The sequence below is a fragment of the Arvicola amphibius genome, chromosome 2 (genome assembly GCF_903992535.2).
Source record: "Arvicola amphibius chromosome 2, mArvAmp1.2, whole genome shotgun sequence".
In the NCBI taxonomy this organism is placed as follows: Eukaryota; Metazoa; Chordata; class Mammalia; order Rodentia; family Cricetidae; genus Arvicola; species Arvicola amphibius.
The window spans coordinates 133,542,819-133,560,353 of record NC_052048.2 but is presented as its reverse complement, the minus strand read 5'-3'; the positions used below and the strand labels follow the sequence as shown (position 1 = coordinate 133,560,353).

At 39.6% G+C, this 17,535-nt stretch overlaps 1 protein-coding gene and 1 pseudogene across 9 annotated transcripts in view; one reads left to right on the top strand and one right to left on the bottom strand.

The window, feature by feature from the left end:
- Ncoa1 (nuclear receptor coactivator 1) overlaps positions 1-17,535 on the top strand; it is a 236,686-nt gene that overhangs the window by 113,719 nt on the left and 105,432 nt on the right. The gene's annotated exons all lie outside the window — the stretch shown is intronic.
- On the bottom strand, positions 8,910-9,784 carry LOC119806638 (annotated as a pseudogene).

Genomic DNA, 17,535 nt, shown 5'->3' with positions numbered 1-17,535 from the left:
GTGCCATGACTGTGCCCTTAGTGAGTGTTTGTGGGGTGTTTGCTTGCTTGCTTGCTTTTCTTATTTCTTCTCTGTTCCTGTGAACGATTTCATTTTTTTAAAGAATAGATAGCCAAATAATGAAAACCCATCAATTTTCTTGTCAGTTCTTTTATCAGTACTTGTCAATAAATATACTTGTCACAAGTATATTTATTGACACATGTGATGCTAGTAGTTCCAGAAAATAATTATACTTGCAGTTTTTTTCTTTCATAGAGTTTGTGGTATATCCCAAACGGTCAAATAAGAAAGCATAGATGTTTTGTACTCTCTTTTCATTTATGACTAAGAATTTGATATTATTTGCCACTTATATTTGAGTGAATTTAAGCCTGAAAATAATTTAAACATATATTTTAAACACTTCTATGGTCAGCATTTAACAAGACTCTCTCATAAATTTTTTTTCCTTGTGAATGGCTTAATTGTGTCAACTTAAGCATCATTCCAATAAGCCAATTGTATCCTAAGTGGCAGTTCTCTATGAATTTATTCTTGCCAAGTATTCATTTGAGTGTGTTTTAGACTTAAAATTAGATGCTAAACCTTCTTGAAAAACATGTATGTGAAATTGAAAAAAATAATATTTCAAACTGTTTAAAGTTCTTTGACCTTTTCTTTTTTCTTTTTAATGACCTTGCCATAGTTATTATTATTTTTTTTTATTAAAAATTTCTGCCTCCTCCCTGCCTCCTCCCCGCCTCCCATTTCCCTCCCTTTCCCCCACTCCCCTTCCCCTCCCTCTCCAGTCCAAAGAGCAGTAAGGGTTCCCTGCCCTGTGGGAAGTCCAGGTCTAGGAAGGTGAGCATCCAAACAGGCTAGCCCCCTCCTCCCCCCACAAAGCCAGTATATGTAGTAGTATCAAAATCCAGTGCCATTGTCCTTTGCTTTTCAGCAGCCCTCATTGTCCACCATGTTCAGGGAGTCCGGTTTTATCCCGTGCTTTTTCAGTCCCAGTCCAGCTGGCCTTGGTGAGCTCCTATTAGATCAGCTCCACCATCTCTGTGGGTGCGTGCACCCCTCGCGGTCCTGACTTCCTTGCTCATGTTCTCCCTCCTTCTGCTCCTCATTTGGACCTTGGGAGCTCAGTCCAGTGCTCCAATGTGGGTCTCTGTCTCTATCTCCATCCATCGCCAGATGAAGGTTCTATGGTGATATGCAAGATATTCATCAGTATGGCTATAGGATCTGGCCATTTCCGGCTCCCTCTCCTCAGCTGCCCAAGGAACTAGCTGGGGGCTTCTCCCCGGAAACCTGGGAACCACTCTAGAGTCAAGTTTCTTGCCAACCCTAAAATGGCTCCCTTAATTAAGATATATACTTCCCTGCTCCCATATCCACCCTTCCTATATCCCAACCATCCCATTCCCCCAACCCCATCCTCCCCTTCACACTTTGCTCTCCCCTTTTCCCCTTACCCCCATCCCACCCCACCCCCAAGTTCCCAATATTTGCCCGGCAATCTTGTCTACTTCCAATATCCAGGAGGATAACTATAGGTTTTTCTTTGGGTTCACCTTCTTATTTATCTTCTCTAGGATCATGAATTATAGGCTTGATGTCCTTTATTTATGGCTAGAAACCAATTATGAGTGAGTACATCCCATGTTCATCTTTTTGGGTCTGGGCTACCTCACTCAGAATAGTGTTTTCTATTTCCATCCATTTGCATGCAAAATTCAAAATGTCATTGTTTTTTATCACTGAGTAGTACTCTAATATGTATATATTCCACACTTTCTTTATCCATTCTTCCACTGAAGGGCATCTAGGTTGTTTCCAGGTTCTGGCTATTACAAATAATGCTGCTATGAACATAGTTGAGCAAATGCTTTTGTAATATGATAGAGCATCTCTTGGGTATATTCCCAAAAGTGGAATTGCTGGGTCCTGGGGTAGATTGATCCCAAATTTCCTGAGAAACCACCACACTGATTTCCAAAGTGGTTGCACAAGTTTGCATTCCCACCAGCAATGGATGAGTGTACCCCTTACTCCACAACCTCTCCAGCACAGGCTATCATTGGTGTTTTTGATTTTATCCAATCTGACAGGTGTAAGATGGTATCTCAATGTTGTTTTGATTTGCATTTCCCTGATCGCTAAGGAGGTTGAGCATGACCTTAAGTGTCTTTTGGACCATCATATAAATAAACTGAAAGAAAAAAACCATATGATCATTTCATTAGACGCTGAAAAAGCACTTGACAAAATTCAACACCCTTTTATGATAAAGGTCTTGGAGAGATAAGGGATACAAGGCTTATACCTAAATATAATAAAAAGCTATTTACAGCAAGCTGATAGCTAACATCAAATTAAATGGAGAGAAACTCAAAACCATCCAACTAAATTCAGGAACACGACAAGGCTGTCCACTCTCTCCATATCTCTTCAATATAGTCTTTGACCTTTTCAAGTACTAATATGGCCTTAGACTCAAAAGTCAGCGAAATAATGTGCTTTCAAATTTAATAATAGTAGTGATGACTTTTCTTTGATCCATTCATACTGTCTTTACTACCCATCCAATCTTATACCTGTTCTCATCTGAAAAGTTAGTTTACCAAAGTTCTAGCCCATGAACTTAGCACAGTACAAAGTTAGTGAATCAGAGGCCCAGATCCAGAACTCATCATGGCTTCCTAAACCATCATGTTGCTTTTTATTTTTTATGTTTATTTTTATTACTTTAAATTCTGTACGTGTGTATACACACACGAGTGAAGGTGTTGGATACTCTAGAAGCTGGAGTTACAAGTAGTTGTCAACTATGATGTGACTGCTAAGAACCTAACTCGGGTCCTCTGGAAGAGCAGTACATGCTCTTAACTGATGAGCCATATTTCCATGTTTCCTTGCCTTCCCTAACGTATTGTTTTACAGTGATTCAACTTAACCACTGTGTGCATCCGTGCATGTGTTTGTGTATGTGTAGCAAATTTTATATAATTAAGTTTGTTTAGTTTATACAACAAATAATCATGTTCAAGGTTTTAATAAAGAATGCTCGAGAATATGAAAAACCACTATGGACAAATTTAGTTCTTGATTTAATTGTGTTTTTAATTTTTTTTAAAGTTTTTAAACATTTATTTTGGGTTTTGTGTATGAATATTTGCCTGAATTTATGTGCACCATGTGCATGTAGAAGCCAGAAGAGGGTGTTAGGATACTCTGGACCTGGAACTACAGATGGCTTTGAGCCACTATGTGGGTGCTGAGACTTGAACCTGAGTCCTCTGCAAGAACATCTAGTACTTTTAACTGCTGAACTGTTTTTCTAGCACTTGTTTATGTTAGAGAGTTCTGTTCATTTACTTGTCTTGCATATATAAAATTTTGATTTTTACAAAACAAAAGTTAAGCTAAGATGGGCTTCATTTAAAAAAATAAAGTATTCCTTTTGTCTGAGAAGTCCCTGGCCACCTAGGGGCTCTGATCCTGTACCAGAAGATCCATCAGAGGGCAAGATAGACCTTTGTCTACGAGGTCCCTGGCCAGCAAGTGGAACTGATCCTGTACCAGAAGATCCATCAGGGAGCATTCAGAGGAAGAGATGGGCAGGCGCCAATGCAAGAATCCCTCAAACAATCTGACAAACAACATGAAAACACTGGAATCCAGCGAACTTACAACAGGAAGACTCGAACACCCTAATCAAAAAGAAGTAGAAAATACTGGCTTTATGAAAGTGATAGAGTCCCTTAAACAGGAGGTGAAAAACTCCCTTAAAGAAATGGATGAGAAGAATAACAAAAAGTTTGAAGAAATGAGTAAATCCATAAATGATATCCTAGGAAACCAAGAAAAAACAATCAAACAGATAATGGAAACAGTTCAAGACTTGAAAACTGCAATGAAGAAAACACAAACTGAGGGTCGGCTGGATATGGAAAATCTAGGTAAATGAACAGAGACTACAGAAACAAGTATAACCAACAGAATATAAGAGATAGAAGAAAGAATCTCAGATTCTGAAGACACCATAGAGAAAATAAATGCACTGATAAAAGAAAACAGCAAATCCAACAAATTCTCATCACAAAACATTCAGGAAATCTGGACACAATAAAATGACCAAACCTAAGAATAATAGGGGTAGATGACGGAGAAAAAAAAATTACAGCTCAAAGGCCCAGAAAATATATTCAATAAAATTATAGAAGAAAACTTTTCTAACCTAAAGAAAGATATTCCTATGAAGGTTCAAGAAGCATACATAACACCGAATAGACTGGATCAAAAAAAAGAACATCCCCTCGCCATATAATAATTAAAACACAAAATATACAGAATAAAGAAAGAAAGTTAAGAGCTACAAAGGAAAAAGGTCAAGTAACTTATAAAGGTAAACCTATCAGACTTACACCTGACTTCTCTATGGAAACCATGAAAGCCAGAAGGTCCTGGATAGATGTACTGCAGAAACTAAGAGACCATGGATGCAAGCCCAGACTACTATACCCAGCTAAGCTTTCATTCACTATCAATGGAGAAAACAAACACTCCTCTCTCACCAATGGACAGGTCAATCAGACAGAAGCCTAAGAGAGAAATAAGAGAATTAATGGAGGTAATGAATCAAATGGACTTAACAGACATCTATAGAACATTCCACCCAAATAGGAAAGAATATACCTTCTTCTCTGGAGCTCATGGAACCTTCTCGAAAATTGACCACATACTCGGTAACAAAGCAAACTTCCACACATACAAAAAAATATCAGTAACCACCTGTGTCTTATCGGATCACCATGGAATAAAGTTAGAATTTAATAATAATTCTACCCCCAGGAAGCCTACAAACTCTTGGAAGCTGAACAGTCAACTACTGAACCACCCCTGGGTCAGGGAAGAAATAAAGAAAGAAATTAAAGTCTTCCTTGAATTCAACGAAAATAAAGACACAACATACCCAAACCTATGGGATACTATGAAAGCAGTGCTAAGATGAAAGTTCATTAGCTCTAAGTGCCCACATTAAGAAAACGGAGAAAGCTCACATTAGAGACAATAGCACAGCTGAAAGTTCTAGAAAAAAAGAAGCAGACGCACCCAGGAGGAATAGAAGACTGGAAATAATCAAACTGAGGACTGAAATCAACAAAATAGAAACACAGAAAACAATCCAAAGAATCAATGAAACAAAGAGCTGGTTCTTTGAGAAAGCCAACAAGATTGACAAACCTTTATCCAAATTAATCAAAAGGCAGAGAGAGAATATGCAAATTAACAAGATCAGAAATGAAAAGGGGGACATAACAACAGACACTGAGGAAATCCAGAGAATCATTAGGTCTTACTACAAAAGCTTATATGCCACAAAGTTGGAAAAAATAAAAGATATGGACTTGTTTTTAGATAAGTACCATTTACCAAAATTAAATCAAGACCAGGTGAACAATTTAAATAAACCTATAAGTCATGAGGAAATAGAAGCTGTCATAAAAAACCTCCCAAACAAAAAAAGCCCAGGACCTGGTGGTTTTAATGCAGAATTTTATCAGAACTTCCAGGAAGAGCTGATACCTATACTCCTTAATGTGTTTCACATAATAGAAACAGAAGAGTCATTGCCAAACTCTTTTTACGAAGCTACAGTCACCCTGATTCCAAAACCACACAAAGACCCAACCAAGAAAGAGAATTACAGACCAATCTCACTCGTGAACATCCATGCAAAAATTCTCAATAAAATTCTAGCAAACAGAATCCAAGAACACATTAAAAAAATTATCCATTACGATCAAGTAGGCTTCATCCCAGAGATGCAGGGCTGGTTCAACATACACAAATATATCAGTGTAATCCATCATATAAATAAACTGAAAGAAAAAAACCATATGATCATTTCATTAGATGCGGAAAAAGCATTTGACAAAATTCAACACCCCTTTATGATAAAGGTTTTGGAGAGGTTAGGGATACAAGGATCATACCTAAATATAATAAAAGCAATATATAGCAAGCCAACAGCTAATATCAAATTAAATGGAGAGAAACTCAAAGCCATTCCACTAAATTCAGGAACAAGACAAGGCTGTCCACTCTCACCATATCCCTTCAATATAGTTCTTGAAGTTCTAACAACAGCAATAAGACAACATCAGGAGATCAAGGGGATTCAAATCGGAAAGGAAGAAGTCAAACTTTCTTTATTTGCAGATGATATGATAGTGTACATTAGTGACCCCCAAACCTCTACCAAAGAACTCCTACAGCTGTAAATACCTTCAGTGAAGTGGCAGACTATAAGATCAACTAAAAAAAAAAATCAGTAAAAAAAAAAAAATCAGTAGCCCTCCTATACACAAAGGATAGAGAAGCAGAGAGGAAATTCAGAGAAACTTCACCTTTTACAATAGCCACAAATAGCATAAAGTATTTTGGGGTAACTCTAACCAAGGAAGTGAAAGATCTATTTGACAAGAATGTTAAGGCATTGAAGAAAGAAATTGAAGAGGACACCAGAAAATGGAAAGACCTCCCATGCTCTTGGATGGGTAAGATCAACATAGTAAAAATGGCAATTCTACCAAAGGCAATCTATAAGTTCAACGCAATCCCCATTAAAATCCCAACAAAATTCTTCACAGAGCTTGAGAGAACAATAATCACCTTCATTTTGAAAAACAAAAAATCCGGGATAGCCAAAACAATCTTATACAATAAAGGAACTTCTGGAGGCATTACCATCCCTGACTTCAAACTCTATTACAGAGCTACAGTAAGGAAAACAGCTTGGTACTGGCATAAAAACAGAGAAGTCGACCAATGGAATCAAATAGAAGACCCGGATATTAACCCACAAACCTATGAACACCTGATTTTTGACAAAGGAGCTAAAAGTATACAATGGAAGAAAGAAAGCATCTTCAACAAATGGTGCTGGCATAACTGGTTGTCAATCTGTAGAAGAATGAAAATAGAACCATATCTATCACCATGCACAAAACTCAAGTCCAAATGGATTAAAGATCTCAATATCAATCTGAACACTCTGAATCTGATAGAAGAGAACGTGGGAAATAGTCTACAATATATGGGCACAGGAGACCACTTCCTATGTATAACCCCTGTAGCACAGACTATAAGGGCAACATTGAATAAATGGGACCTCCTAAAACTGAGAAGCTTCTGTAAAGCAAAGGACACTGTCATTAAGACAAAAAGGCAACCTACTGATTGGGAGAAGATCTTCACCAACCCCGCAGCAGACAAAGGTTGATCTCCAAAATATATAAAGAACTCAAGAAACTAGACTTTAAAATGCTAATTAACCCAATTAAAAAAATGGGGTACTGATCTGAACAGAGAATTCTCAACTGAAGAAGTTCCAATGGCCAAAAGACACTTAAGGTCATGCTCAACCTCCTTAGCAATCAGGGAAATGCAAATCAAAACAACTTTGAGATACCATCAGAATGGCTAAAATCAAAAACACCAATGATAACCTTTGCTGGAGAGGATGTGGAGTAAGGGGCACACTCATCCATTGCTGGTGGGAATGCAAACTTGTGCAACCACTTTGGAAATCAGTGTGGTGGTTTCTCGGGAAATTTGGGATCAACCTACCCCAGGATCCAGCAATAGCCCTCCTGGGAATATACCCAAGAGATACTCTATCATACTACAAAAGCATTTGTTCAGCTATGTTCATAGCAACATTATTTGTAATAGCTGGAACCTGGAATCAACCTAGATGCCCCTCAATGGAAGAATGGATAAAGAAAGTGTGAAATACATTAGAAGTACATATTAGAGTACTTCTCAGCGGTAAAAAACAATGACATTTTGAACTTTGCATGCAAATGGGTGGAAATAGAGAACACCATTCTGAGTGAGGTAACCCAGACCCAAAAAGATGACTATGGTATATACTCACTCGTTAGTGGATTCTAGCCATAAATGAAGGACATTGAGCCTATAATTCATGATCCTAGAGAAGCTAAATAGGAAGGTGAACCCCCGCCCAAAAAAAAACCATGTAGTTATCCTCCTGGATATTGGAAGTAGACAAGTTTTCCAGGCGAAAATGGAGAGCTTGGGGGTGGGGGTGGGATAGGGGTATGGGGAGATGGGGAAAGAGAAGTGAGAAGGGGAGGATGGGGAGAACTTGGGGGAATGGGACAGGGGATGGAGGAAGAGTGGATATGGGAGCAGGGAAGTATATATCTTAATTAAGGGAGCCATTTTAGGGTTGGCAAGAGACTGGACTCTAGAGGGGTTTCCAGGTGTCCAAGGAGATGTCCCCAGCTTGCTCCTTGAGCAGCTGAGGACAGGGCACCTGAACTGGCCCTATATTATAGCTACTCTGATGAATATCTATCTTGCATATCACCATAGAACCTTCATCTGGCATTGAATGGAGATAGAGACAGAGACCCACATTGGAGCACTGGACTGAGCTCCCAAGGTCCAAATGAGGAGCAGAAGGAGAGAGAACATGAGCAAGGAAGTCAGGGCCTGGGGGTGTGCCCACCCACTGTGACGGTTTGGCTGATCTAATGGGAACTCACCAAGGCCAGCTGGACTGGGACTGATGGAGCATGTCATCAAACCCGACTCTCTGAACGTGGCTGACAGTGAGGGCTGACTGAGAAACCAAGGACAATGGCATTGGGCTCTGAATCTACTGCATGTGATGGCTTTTGTGAACCCAGTCTGTTTGGATCTTCACCTTCCTAGACCTGGAGGAAGAGGGGAGGACCTTGGACTTCCCACAGGGCAGGGAACCCTGACTGCTCTTTGGACTGGAGAGGGAGGGGAAATGAGGGGAGGGGGAGGGAAATGGGAGGAGGGGAGGAGGTGAAAATTTTTTTTAACAGACTTAATTCAATTTTATTTTCCTTGTATAAAAACCCTTATGTGGTGGCCACAGCTGGAGCCTGGGTCCTCTGAACAGAGACTCTGGTGTGAGTTTTCACAAGATGGTCAGTGAATTCCTGATAAGGAGACTTGGTGAACACAGTCTCTTTCCAGAGGTCAGGGGTCAGGTAGCTGTAGGTCTTAGAGATGGCATCAAAGGTGGCCTTGGCAAAGTTGCCCAGGGTGGCAGTGCAGCCCCTGGTTGATGTGTAGCAGTCATCAATGCCGGCCATCATCAGTAGCTTCTTGGGCACAGGAGCGGAGACTATGCCAGTGCCTCTGGTTGCAGGGATGAGACGCACCAGCACAGAACCACAGCAGCCTGTCACTTTGCACGGAACAGTGTGGAGCTTGCCAATCTTGTTCCCCCAGTAGCCTCTCCGCACAGGGACAATGGAAAGCTTGGCCAAGATGATGGCCCCTCGGATGGCAGTGGCTACCTCCTTGGAGCACTTGACACCGAGACCTACATGACCATTGTAGTCCCCAATAGCGACGAAAGCCTTGAACCTGGTCCGCTGGCCTGCCCTAGTCTGCTTCTGCACAGGCATGATCTTCAGAACCTCATCCTTTAGGGAAGCTCCCAGGAAAAACTCAATAATCTCAGACTCCTTAATGGGCAGGGAGAACAGGTAGATCTCCTCTAGGGACTTGATTTTCATGTCCTTAACCCGGCGGCCCAGCTTGGTGACGGGAATCCACTCCTTGTCTTCAGCTTTACCTCCGCGAGCCCCGCGGCCTTGGCCTCAGCCATGGCCTCGACCAAGGCCCCTCAGACCGCTGTGGCAGAAGCCGCCAAGACCTCCTAATCCTGGGCCCCCCGGGTCCTCCCGCCCCCCCCCCTCCCCGCTGCACCGGCGTCATCCTCCATTTGGTGTTTTCCAGAAGAAGAAGCGAGGTGAAAATTTGTAATAATAATAATAAATATTAAAAAAGAAAATGTTTGAATAAATAAAAACAAAAAACAACAAAAAATGAAATAAAGTATTTATACTAGGATACCACTGAAGGAGATGTCTTTAGTACACTTACAGGATGATATTTAGATAGAAGAGAATGAGATTGGATATATAAAAGTTCACATATCAAAAGAAGTTCAGGTATTGTTATGTATGACTTTTCTAAGGCAGTCTATTAAGTGCTATTCAGGTTGAACCCCAATTTCTCTCTCTGAGTTTTTATTAATTGTGCTTCTGAGGTATCTCTATACGATGAAACTTAGTGGGAAAATGTCCCTATGGTTTATAGGAAGATATGACTACATGATACTTGAAAAGAAATGCTAGCTTTAACACACAGTATCTTTCTTCTGGTTAACTAAACTATATTTTTTGTAGCACCCCAGTTCCTACCTATCTAACCTAAATAATGAATTAGAAGGAGTTATTAACCATGGCTTAGGGGAGTCTGCTCATCCAGCTGGAATACTGCATACAGCAGCAGATTTTGATGAGTCTAGAAAATTGTTCTTTACAGGAGAGATGATGTTCTTAGCTCTCACCCATTTATTCATCTGAACTCTTGGTATTTTCCTGATGAATGATATTCAGGGGAATTGGCTGCTAAATGAAGGAAAAACACACACACACACACACACACACACACACACACACACACAGAGAGAGAGAGAGAGAGAGAGAGAGAGAGAGGGGGAGGGGAGGGGGGAGGGGGGAGGGAGGAGGAAGGGAAGGAGGAGAGAGAGAGAGAATATTCAACACTTTATAGATCAATATTAGAAGACTTTGTTAAGATACTTTTTAGGAAGTAAAGGGATACCTCTGAGGTTTTGAACTGACTCTTAGATTGTATACATAATTAACAGTGAGTAAAGAGGCGTAAAAGAGGAGCAGGAAGACTATGTATAGAGCGGGGACAGTGATCTTGGTCTATCAGTGACCAGATGGTAACGAAGCAGACATTGCTGACCGTGCAGCAGCTACTCAGCCCAGCTGGTGAAGTACAAAATTAGCCGGGAACAGAAGCAGATGAACCGACTGTACCCAGCAAGCTTAGCTTACTGCAATAAAACAGCTGTATGCATTTTTGTGCCATGAAACATTGATCTGATTTCTCTAGCCATTTAGAAAAATGTAAAAGGCATTGATGAGCCCTGCTTAGCCCACAAACAGTAGTCCAGTTATTTGCCCCTGCTTTAGACCAGGGACCTGACGGTAGAGGATGCCAGCACTGGTGCCTGTCTGCTTTGTTCATTTCAGGCATGTCAAAGGAAGAGTTGAGCACACTGACTGCGGGCAGTACGGCTTGTTCATCTTTTTAACTGCTGCTGTGTTAAAATCTCTATTGTTTTATTTTTTTTATTGATTTCTCATTTTAGTTGTTTTATATTTTTTTGCTTTTGTTTTTCATTTTTTAAGAGCAAAACTTAAAAAATTGCTTTAGTTTAAAGAGTTTAAGGCAATATCATCCTCTCCCTCTGTTAATTTTTAACGTGTTACTGTTTGTTTTTCATTATTATTTTTTATTACCTGTTTTAATTTTTTCAAATTCTGTTTTTGCTAATTATTTAGTATGTGTTAATTTTAAACATTTGGAGCTTTGGAATTTTTCTAAATGTTATGTGCTGTCTTTTAATTTATTCCAGTAATGTTTACCATATTCTAGTATCATTTTAAATGTATTTTAATTTCTCAGTATATGTCCTTACTGGTAGAAGGTTTACATGTGCCTGAGAATAGTTTTTTGCAATTGTGTGTTGTTTAAAAAAATGTCTGTCAGGTGTAAGTGGTGTGAAATATGGGCCAGACCTACTGAGTTGTTACTGCGTTTGTTTCTGAGGCATCTTTCCTGCCATCAATTCTTGAGAGAAGGGCTTGAAATTCACCAGACATGCATATCTGAGTTCAGTCCCCTGTCTCATATGAGGGCAGAAGAGAATCAATTCCCAAAGTTATTCTCTGATCTACACATGTGCACTTTGGCAAAGCATGTACCTGCACTTACACACACACACACACACACACAGAGAGAGAGAGAGAGAGAGAGAGAGAGAGAGAGCCATTGAAAAGGAAAATACTCGTACAACATTGTATTTCTTTTTCTTCATTTATTTACATTATATTTGTATTAGTCATATTTTTAAATTCTGTCATTACAGGCTGTGTTAATGGAAGGGCTTGAATTATAGGTATGTGAGTGCAGGTGTGAATTGTTTGTGGAAAACTACTGAAGTCATGATTGACCAGTGATTAGGAGTATGACATTGTGATGCAGACTAAGGACACGGGTCAGATCTGTTGTTGAAGTGCTCAGAGTTGGATTGCTAACAATATGGGATGTACTTAACACGATACAGGTCTGATATACACTAGACAGAAATAGTAGGAGCCGTGTATTTTAGCATCTGCCCATAACCTCAGAACTCAGGAGGAGGAGGCAGGAAGTTCAAGAACAGAGATACAGGGAAATAGTAAGGATATAGTAATGACTTTGAGCAATAGAGATGAGAATTTTGTCGGGCCCACTAAACCTTTATTAATTCACTCATTTATTTATTTATTTATTCATTCATTCATTCATTCATTCATTCATTCTAAATTTTTGAGACAGGGTTACTTGTAGCTTAGGCTAGCCTCAGATTCATCAAGTAGCTGAAGCTGACCATGAACATCTGAGGAAGCTGCCTCTCTACCTTTCAAATGTTAGAGTTACAAGCACGTGCCACCACACCCAGTTTCTGCAGTGCTGAGGACAGAGCTCAGAGCTTCCTGTATGTTAAGCAGACACTCACTAACTGAACTACATCCCCAGTCCCCATGGCACGTTACACTTTGAATATTGCCTGATGTCCAAATGTAAGCAATAAATAAGTAATAAGTTCAAGATTGGAGGAAGATTAGGATCACTGAAATAATTTTGGAGTTAAGTATTTTGTATAGGATCAATACAGCATTTGCCCAATGTGTGTGAGGACGTGGGTCTGATTCCCAATACAGAAGAGAAAAAAATGAATTTTTATGTGTGGTCTCAGCTAAGATGTCGCCTATTCTTAAAAACTTATTAGTCACCCTATCTAAAGTTAAAGGACACTGCCTCTCTTGTTCATGCTATATTTCCCAGAATTTGGTACAGTGCCTGCCACATACTAAGTTCTTACATAGTATTTTATGATTGAACTACTGTTACCAAAAAATGAAGTATACTTAGTAAATTAAATATATAACTTGTTTTAAAAATACCTCACTAATGTTTACCACACTTTTTCCTTGTTTTATTTATTTATTTATTATGTATACAATATTCTGTCTGTGTGTATGCCTGCAGGCCAGAAATGGGCACCAGACCCCATTATAGATGGTTGTGAGCCACCATGTGGTTGCTGGGAATTGAACTCAGGACCTTTGGAAGAGCAGGCAGTGCTCTTAACCTCTGAGCCCTCTCTCCAGCTCTCACCACACATTTTCTTAAAGCCTATGCTTAGCATTCCTCCTCCCACCCCCAAGGACTGTGCATGTTATTGTGTAGAACAGACGGTTAAGTGTGACCATATGTTGACACACCTTGTTACATGACTGGAACTTTTAATTCCATAAAGAATGGAGTTAATTACTAAAGCCTCTATGTATATACAGTGATCATGCCTCTATGTCAACAGATAATCTGTAATTTAGTTGTATGAAAAATGAAATAGAAATACCTACATACAAATAATTTTATGCTTAACTTTAATGAGTATTCTTTGCTACCTTTAAAAGTACAAAGAAGAGCTTTGCATGTAAGACTGTCTTTGTTAATTAACAATATGGTAGAATAGATATAAACTGCATAAATAAAAAAATCAACAATATAAACACATCTAATAAATATATGCTGATTTTAACTATTAACTAAGATGATTTAATCTTTGTTTTCTTTGAGCATTTAATAAAATTTCTTCTAACAAATGTCAAACCTGTATTGATAATTAACATACCTGAATAATGCTTGGGGTGTTTTGTTTGAGACTGGGTTTTATGTAGTCTTTTGTAGCCTATAACTTACTATGTATACCAAGGTGACCTCATAGTCATAGAGATCCACCTGCCTTTGCCTCCCCAGTGCTGGGATTAAAGGTGTGCACCACCAGGACTAGCCCTGTAATAGGGCAGTAGAAAATGAGAATAGCTTGATTTGGGTGATTCTTGACAGCTGCTTCCTAATTTGGCAAAGCTGTTCTTTAGCCAGTAACTAAATCCTTGCAATTTTGGTGTTAGGTTTAGTGTTCAGCTAATTGAATATGGACTCTTAACACCCAGGTGTTTCTCTTACCCTGCCAGAAAAGGAAAGGAGTGGAGAGGAGGAGGAAGGGAAGGGAGATTGCCCTGTACAATAAAACTTCAGAAGTGGGCTTTTTCTAAGGTGTAGAGACTCTCCTGAGTTTCAGTAACTTCCTTAGTTTCCCTTTCTCTCTGTGTTCTTAGATTTAAGATAACCTTGTGGGAGCGTACGGTTTAGTGGAGGAAACAGCAGTAAATACAGTCATACAGCAAATATGTAAATTTAAAATGTGGCAAATTAAAAAAAAAAGTCTGAGGGCACATTCACAGCAGAGGATATATTAGAATAAAGGCCTCATGGTGAGGAAGAAGGACTGGGGAGGACCAAGTGTATAGCGTGAAGGATGCTTTGAGAAATACATGGAAGAGAATGAGCAGAAGTGGGATATCAAATTGTATGTGTGTGCATTTAGGATTTCTTTTTGGACAAACTAAATAGTTTGTTTAAATGTATGTAGTGTGAGAGTGGAAGATAATTCAAGCGTAATATTGTGCACAATTTAGGTTGCAGCAGTTACAGAGGTATAATGATTCTGTGGAGAGAGGGAGGGAGGAAGGGAAGAAGATCAGAAGAGTAGAATGGAAGGATTTAATGAAAAGTTAGTTTTGAGCAAAGTTCAAACAATAGTAATGAACAAACTTGAGAGGACGACAAGATGGCTTTGTGGGTAAAGGTGCATGCCTCCAAGCCTGACAACTTGAGTCTGATCCCTGGATTCACATGGTAGAGGGAGAGACTCTCTAGATGTGAGCTGTGGTATGCATGCATAGTTGTAGACACATAAACACAATAAATAAATATGAAACAGTTAAGGGAGAGGGATGCAGATGCGGGCCTTAAATTGGACTGTAAAAGTAGTAGGGATGGCCTTTTGGGAATAATCTCTAAGGATAAATGTGCTTATTTTATATCTAGACTAATAATGCTGGAATTTACTAGTCTGTGGGTTTCTGTATTTTGTTCCTGCATAAATGTTATAGTGGATGAATAAGTCAATCTTTTTGCCTTAGTAGTTGATATGCAGACTGTTGAATACACAGTTTTGACTGTAAATTTATAATTTGTCTTATTAAAGAGAAGATGAGAAAAGAAATTCAAGATAAAAAAAAGTACTCTAGGAGACTCTGATGTGGGTCTCTGTCTCTATCTTCATCCATCACCGGAGGAAGGTTCTATGAGCAAGGAAGTCAGGACCGCGAGGGGTTGGTCCACCCAACTGAGACAGTGTGCCTGATCTAATGGGAGCTCACCAATCCAGCTGGACTGGGACTGAACGAGCATGTGATCAAACTGGACTTTTAAATGTGGCTGACAATGGGGGCTGACTGAGAAGCCAATGAAAATGGCGCTGGGATTTGTCTCTACTGCATGTACTGGCCTTTTGGAATCCTAGTCTGTTTGGATGCACACCTTCCTAGGCCTGGATGGAGAGGGGAGGGCCTTGGACTTCCCACAGGGCAGGATACCCTGCCCTCTCTTAAGACTGGAGGGGGAGGGAGGAAGGGGGGTGGGGGAGCAGGAGGGGAATGGGAGGAGGGGAGGAGGTGGAAATTTTTGAATGGAAAAATAAATTTTTAAAAAAGTACTCTAGGTTGACTTCTTTGTATACACTTTTTAAAACTTAGATATAGACATCAGTATCTCCCTTGAAGCAGAACGAAAATGAAAAACAAAATATAAAGGCATGTAAGTCTTCTGAAAGGGGAAATATGTGGACAGTTAAAGTAATGTACAGGTCAGGTGAAAACTATGGGAGGGGTGGGGAGACAGCTTAGTGGGTGAGTTTCAGTCTCTTGGACCCCTGCTGAAAGAAAGGAAACAGGAAAGGGAAGGGGAAAGAGAAGGGAATGAAAGAAGGAAAGGGAAGGGGAAAGGAAAGAGAATAAGAAAAGAAAAGGAAAGGAAAAGAAGCCAACTGGCCTCGCTGCTAGTATCTGTGACTCCTAGCACTGGGAGAAGAGAGATAGTGGATCCTAAGAACTCACTGACTAAATTAGGAAAAATAGTGAGCTTCTGGTTCAGTAAGAGATCTGCCTCAAGGCAATAAGGTAGGAAGTGCCTGACATCCTACTCTGGCCTCCCCTGTGCACACAGCCCTACACTCATTTGCATAGACCAGACACATAAATGACATAGAGCACGAACACGGGGACACACACACACACGCACACGCACACACACACACACACACTGGTCTTGTTGGAAATACGATGGTTTACATTATTTATCGGAGGGTTAAACTTAGTTAAAGGTCTACGAAAACTGTTTGAAGTCATTTAAAAATATTGTGTTTCCTCACCTAACACTTCTTAGCAAAGAACAAGTGTTATCCAAGACTAAAAGTATGAGGCCGGGAAATGCATAGTAGTTGGACTACTATGAATCCATACTTTTATTCATATTTCTTTTTTTTTATGTTCCAGGATTTAATCCTTTCTTTTTTTTTCCAGTTTATTTATTTTTTATTAAAAATTGCCATCTCCTCCCCTCCTCCTCCCCCTTCCCTCCCCTCCCCTCCACCCACACCCCCACTCCCTCCCTCTTGAGGCCAAACAGCCATCAGGGTTCTCTACACTATGTTGAGTCCAAGGTCCTCCCAACTCCCCCCAGGTCCAGGAAGGTGAGCAACCAAACTGACAAGGCTCACACAGAGCCCGTCCATGTCGTAGAGACCAAGCCCATTTATTTCTAATACTCCCTCAGTCATAAGAAAGGAGTTTGGGTGCCCATAGGCAGATGTTAATAGTTGAGATCCTGTTCCTTTATATCACTGTTGTGAGGTTTTATTGTAAAATAGTCCAAATTGACTAATTTTTTTTAAACTGCCAGTGGACATTTGGGCTGTTGCCATTTTACCATTATAAAAATTGCTGGGATGAACGTTCTTCACTTTTCTTATTTCTCATGTGCAGAGACTGGCTCACTGTAGAGGTTGCACCACTTACTGAGCATGCTTAGACCAAGTTTTCAGCAAGATTCCCTTAGAGATTTTTCTTTGGCCACAAAACAACAGTTTGCATAAGTTCAAATGTAATAAATTGTATTTTTCTAAAAGTCTTATAGGTTTACACAAATTTTTAAAAGATACTTGACAATTTGTATGAAGCCATAAATCATTTTTCTGGAAAGAGATGGTAAGATTTCCATAAATAAATTTTGTAATCATAAAATTAAGCATTTAAAATAAATAAAAAATAAAAAGAATAAGAAAATGTTACCATTTCATTTTAAAAAGAACTTTAGTTTTAAAATATTCATTTTTACCAAGTTTCTTCTCTACAGAGGTACCAATAAGGCAAGTGAATATATCCTATAGCAAAATCAAACTTTACTTACTTCTGAATTGTA